A 6401-nucleotide genomic window follows, 5' to 3' on the forward strand; every position below is an offset into this window, starting at 1 on the left:
GTATAAAATCGAGCACACAGACATGCAATCTCCATAGACAAACATTGGCAGTAGAATGGCCTTACTGAAGAGCTTAGTGACTTTCAACGTGGCACCGTCATAGGATGCCACCTTTCCAACAAGTCAGTTAGTCAAATTTCTTCCCTGCTAGCGCTGCCCGGTCAGCTGTAATTGCTGTTATTATGAAGTGGAAACACCTAGGAGCAACAACGGCCATGGCCGAGCATGGCCGAGCAGCCGCACACAAGCCTAAGATCACCATGTGCAATGCTAAGCGTCGGCTGGAGTTGTGTAAAGCTTGCCGCAATTGGACTCTGTAGCAGTGGAAACGCGTTCTCTGGAGGGATGAATCACGCTTCACCATCTGGCAGTCCGACGGACTAATCTGGGTTTGGCGAATGCCATGAAAACGCTACCTGCCTGAATGCATAATGCCAACTGTAAAGTTTGGTGGAAGAGGAATAATGGTCTGGGGCTGTTTTTCATGGTTCGGGCTAGGCCCCTTAGTTCCAGTGAAGGGAAATCTGAACGCTACAGCATACAGTGCATTCGGAAAGTATTCAGACCCCTTGACTCTTTCAAAATGTTGTTACATTACAGCCTTATTCTAAAATTGATTAAAAACGTTTTTTTTTCTCATCAATCTACATACAATACCCCATAATGACAAAGCAAAAACAGCATTTTAGAATTTTTGCAAATGTATTAAATATAAAGATGTTCGATCTGGTTCAAGTATGGGCTCTGGCTGGGCCACTCAAGGACATTCAGAGACTTGTCCCAAAGGCAGTCCTGCGTTGTCTTGGCTGAGGGGTCGATGTTCTGTTGGAAGGTGAACCTTCGCCCCAGTCTGAGGTCCTGAGTGCTCTGGAGCAGGTTTTCATCAAGGATCTCTCTGTACTTTGCTCTGTTCATCTTTCCCTCGATCCTGACTAGTCTCCCAGTCCCTGCTGCTGAAAAACATCCCCACAGCATGATGCTGCCACCACCATGCTTCACTTCAGGGATGGTGCCAGGTTTCTTCCATACGTGATACTTGGCATTCAGGCTAAAGAGTTCAATCTTGGTTTCATCAGACCAGAGAATCTTGTTTCTCATGGTCTGAGAGTCTTTAGGTTCATTTTTGCAAACTGTGGGCTGTCATGTGCCTTTTACTGAGGAGTGGCTTCCATCTGGCCACTCTACCATACAGGCCTGATTGGTGGAGTGCTGCATAGATGGTTGTCCTTCTGGAAGGTTCTCCCATCTCCACAGAGGAACTCTGGAGCTCTGTCAGAGTGACCATCGGGTTCTGGGTCACCGCCCTGACCAAGGCCCTTCTCCCCCGATTGCTCAGTTTGGCCGGGCAGCCAGCTCTAGGAAAATAATTGGTGGTTCCAAACTTCTTCCATTTAAGAATGATGGAGGCCTCTGTGTTCTTGGGGACCTTCAATGCTGCAGAAATGTTTTGGGACCCTTCCCCAGATCTGTGCCTCGACACAATCCTGTCTCTGAGCTCTACGGACAATTCCTTCGACCTCATGGCTAGGTTTTTGCTCTGACATCCACAGTCAACTGTGGGACCTTATATAGACAGGTGTGTGCCTTTCCAAATCATGTCCAATCAATTGAGTTTACCACAGGTGGACTCCAATCAAGTTGTAGAAACATCTGAAGGATGATCAATGGAAACAGGATGTATCTGAGCTCAATTTCGAGTCTCATAGCAAAGGGCTGAATACTTATGTAAATAAGGTATTTCTGGTTTTTATTTTTAATACATTAGATTTTTTTTTATAAAAACCTGTTTTCGCTTTGTTATTATGGGGTAGATTGATTAAGAATTGTTTTTATTTAATCCATTTCAGAATAAGGCTGTAACGTAACAAAATGTGGAAAAAGTACAATGACATTCTAGACGATTCTGTGCTTCCAACTTTGTGGCAACAGTTTGGGGAAGGCCCTTTCCTATTTCAGCATGACAATGCCCCCGTGCACAAAGCGAGGTCCAAAGCGAGGTCCATGCCCGACCTCACTAATGCGCTTGTGGCTGAATGGAAGTCCCCGCAGCAATGTTCCAACATGTAGTGGAAAGCCTTCCCAGAAGAGTGGAGGCTGTTATAGCAGCAAAGTGGGGACCAACTCCATATTAATGCCCATGATTTTGGAAAGAGATGTTCGACGAGCAGGTGTCCACATACCTTTGGTCATGTAAGGTATTTCTAGGGTTAATTTTTGATAATTGTTATTATTTTTCAGCCATTCCTGAACCTGAGACCAGAAGCAGGATACCTTAGGGCAATAGTCCCCTGTAGCTCAGTTGGTAGAGCATGGTGCTTGCCACGCCAGGGTTGTGGGTTTGTTTCCCACGGGGGGCCAGTATGAAAATGTATGCACTCACTAACTGTAAGTGGCTCTGGATAAGAGCGTCTGCTAAATGACTAAAATGTAAATGTAAATACCAGAACAAATGGTCTATTGATTCTGTATCCTCGCAACAAAATCTGCAGAACTGTGATGGTTGTATGCATCCCATGGAGTTAATACAGTACCATGTCTGAATATGAAAGCTTAGTTAATTAATCTGGAGGGGTTGGCCTGGCGTGTCTTATTTTTCTTGTCGGGAAGTCGTCGAGGGAGAAGCAGAATAATGATAGTGAAGGAGTACATCCTGTTTTCCTCAGTGTGTTCTGGGTAATCCCAGACCCAGGCAGGCATCCTCAGGTGTTCTCCAATTAGGACAGACAAGATTAAACACTCCTAATGGGCTGTGTGCCTTTTGCCGTTTACTGGTAAAATGAAAAGGTCTCGTTGAATCAGGTCCCAGACTAACTCCGGTTCATGATTTCTATGATTTTTTAAGTCATAAAAGTTGTGTGAGGATTCTTTGCCATCCACAAGTAGCTATGTTATTTTTCTCTGCTGTGCCTTGAGAGACTTGTTGATTCAGTATATGTGGACGTGTCCTCTCCCTAGAGACTAATTCAGTCATTATGACTGATGATACCACACTGGCTTTACATGAGCCTTAATTTTTGATCAGCCATTCTAGTGGGCTGCAGCTGGCTGAGAGCGAGCAGGGAATGGGAGATAGAGTATTTATCCTGGCATCTCTGCTTTCTCCGCATACATCTGTTCAATTAGTCAGCCTCATGGGTCCTGCTCATTCAGACTCTGCATATTTAAACTATATCCCTTTCATTCTATTATCTGAATGGAAGGTATAGTGTATTTAATGACAAATGCAATCCCTGTGCATTTTTGTCATCTCTGAACATATTCAATGATCCAGTCTGGAATGACAATTCTTATTCTGCACTCTTTTGGATCACTTAAAATTCTAACCACATACAATTGCACTTTTTGTCAAAGCCTAGGAAAATGCATGAAAATGATACATGAAAATTATGCATGAAACTGATGTACATATAAATTAGAACGACATGCCACCCACAGATCCTGAGCTGTTTCTGTATTAGGGACTGTACATTATTTATAATGAGGAATACCTGGAGAAAATCGTATCTCTGAAATGAAATATATTTTTACCCGACCCTCCCTGAACGCTTAAAAGAAAAAAACTGTCCCTCCCCTATACCCAAAATAATTATTAAAACATAAAATGTATAGCAGAGACCATGTCTACTGTTTACCCTCACTACTAGGACAGACCAGAGCCTTAGATATGCAGTTTTAGAAACTGTTATTAGTTTTGTTAGCGTTACATGGCAAACTAGCCAGAAGGTTGTGAATTTGCAGACCACCGCGGACAAGGGTGAAAAGATATCCATTATAATAAAAGCACTGCATGAATCTATTATCTTATTTGTGGTCCGAGAAGAAATGGCCTTTTATAAATGCATTTCATGCAATTCTACTTCATTTTACATGATTGTAGACAAGCAGAATCTTTTTTAATATCACAACAGAGCATGACAACGAATGACTGCATGTTGCAGCACTGGAGATGTTTTGATTTCTATACAGGCTATTGTTAAAAAATAGGATAATCTAAGTTTGGGACAGTGCTAAAGTTGTTTATCAACTGTAAAAATTTAGCTCAACAGAACCAGTTACAACTGAAGTATCTGATCATCCATTAATTAGAGAAAAAGGCATTCATTGTTTAATACAACAGCCACATATCATCAGGTATGCACTATTATTTTCTAATGTATTATATTTTATTCCATGATATTGTTGTTACAAAATAGATTTGTGTTGACTGTGATTAGGTCATGGGAATATAAGAGCATCTGCTAGGCTAAATTAACAAACTAGGCATGCATAGCTCACCACATGATACTCAAACCAAAGACTGGCAAACTCAAGTTTCTAAAAGTGAATTCAGAGGCACTGTTGAATGACTGTATAGCCTAATAAGGCATTTTTCGTTTAATTATTATTTAATTCTAAGATTTTTTTAAATGTATATTTAATTGTATATAGCCTAAATGCTAAATGTACAGGCATGTTGTTGAAGTACTAAGCGTTCCTGCCAGCCTGTAGAGTGTCACAAATGCTTTATAATTGATTTCTTAAATGGCCTTGAAATAATAGTAATATAGCCTAAATAATTCATTTTTGTTCCTTAGGCTACCTGGCTTGCTCCAGACTGATTTACAGTTAGTATGTTGTTTAATAGTCTGTTGAAATGTAAAGTACATTTTTTGTCTCCTCGTCGGCTGTAGAAAACTCTGAATGTCATAGAGACAAACCAAATATATCCCATATGCATCGGAGTCACGTCTTTCCCCAGCATTTTACAGCTTGTTTCTAGAATAAAGCATTGCGGACTAAAGCGTCGTTATAGATCGCTTTATATAAACAGGTCCATATATATATATATTTTACAAATCTTAAGTTAACAAGGGGTAGGCCTATGCTTTTAGCCATTTTCTTTAACAAAAGCCACAATACCCTCACATACCCCCTCAATTTGAGCCCTGGTTTTAACGTAACACACCAAGCTCTTCACTGACACTGAGATATTTAAGGAGTGTATGGTGACTGAAGGAATTGGCTGACCAAATCTATGGATAGTAGACTATAATTTCGTCTGTCAAACAGACCTACCTCTTATTTCTTGAAAAGGAAGAAATAGGCTCCAACACAACGAACTCTTGTTGTTAGTAGCCTAAATTACAATTAAAATGAAGACTGTTTAAAAGAATTAGGTCTTCTCCAATTAGCCTACTTTCATCTCCACGGTGGCCGCTTTATAGTAATGTATGTAAATTACTTGAATATGGCTTATCTACAGTATAAGCCAGCCTTTCTCAAACTTTTTTTGTGCCAGGGACACCCCAGAGGTGTCAAGGTGTTTTCAACAGCCAGTCTGTTGCCATATTTAGATATTGTTGCAGCAAGAGAGGAGAAACTGGTCTCATATAAGTAGGGAGAATGAAAGGGGATTAACGTCTTCACTGCCATCTCACAGAGTTGCTGGTATTCTCCGCTGCTGAACAGCTAGAATGTGGATAGGCACATCTCATTAAAGCGAGCACTCAGGCCTTGGTCACAGGACAGCTCCAATAAGGTCTGAATACTTTCCGAAGGCACTGTATGCTGCAGACCATCAAGCATTCCTCCACAGACTGTTGTCGGTCCACGGACCGGGGTTTAAGAAAGGCTTTTATAGGCTATGGATCATTTTATTGAGACCACACTAGGCGTACTTGATATTGCACACCCAGCAGAGAGTCAGGGATGAGGGGCATCGTCGAGCACACATGAGAGACTAAGCAACTAATTCTCAAACCCTGAGCAATATGACATTTAATTGATTACAAATTACATGACCCTCCCCTAGACTAAATAAAAAAAATACTAAACCCTCTCCGTCTGAAATTTTAAAAGCATTACACTCCCCCATTTTCCTCCAGGTAACTATTGTATACATTTCGACCTCTCCCTTAGATCACAAATCCTAAAATATATGTGTAATATTATGCACCTCAAAAGGCAAAGCTGGCAATATCAACAAGTAGGCCTACAGATTATCTGGAGTTGGAGAGAATTGTGGGAGCCAACACAATAACTCAAGCACAGCCTGCAGACTCCCTGCTAGGATTCACTTTAGTCTGAGAGCTCAAGTCTATTTCTGAAGGAACCCAGCTCTGAAATAGCCGCCAAGGGCAGCAAGCACTCCACTGGAATACAAGATAAGCGGACGCATGGAGAGCACAACTTTTATCAAGTAGCATACTGTGCAACTTTCCGCTTAGTCATAATCTACGAGGTGGGCTTGTTTGTACACTACATGGCCAAATGTATGTTGACACCTGTTCATCGAAAAGCTCATTCCAAAATCATGGGCATTAATATGGAGTTGGTCCCCACTTTGCTGCTATAACAGCCTCCACTCTTCTGGGAAGGCATTCCACTAGATGTTGGAACATTGCTGCGGGGACTTGCTTTCC

This window comes from Coregonus lavaretus (genome assembly GCF_964263955.1).
Source record: "Coregonus lavaretus genome assembly, chromosome: 18".
NCBI lineage: Eukaryota > Metazoa > Chordata > Actinopteri > Salmoniformes > Salmonidae > Coregonus > Coregonus lavaretus.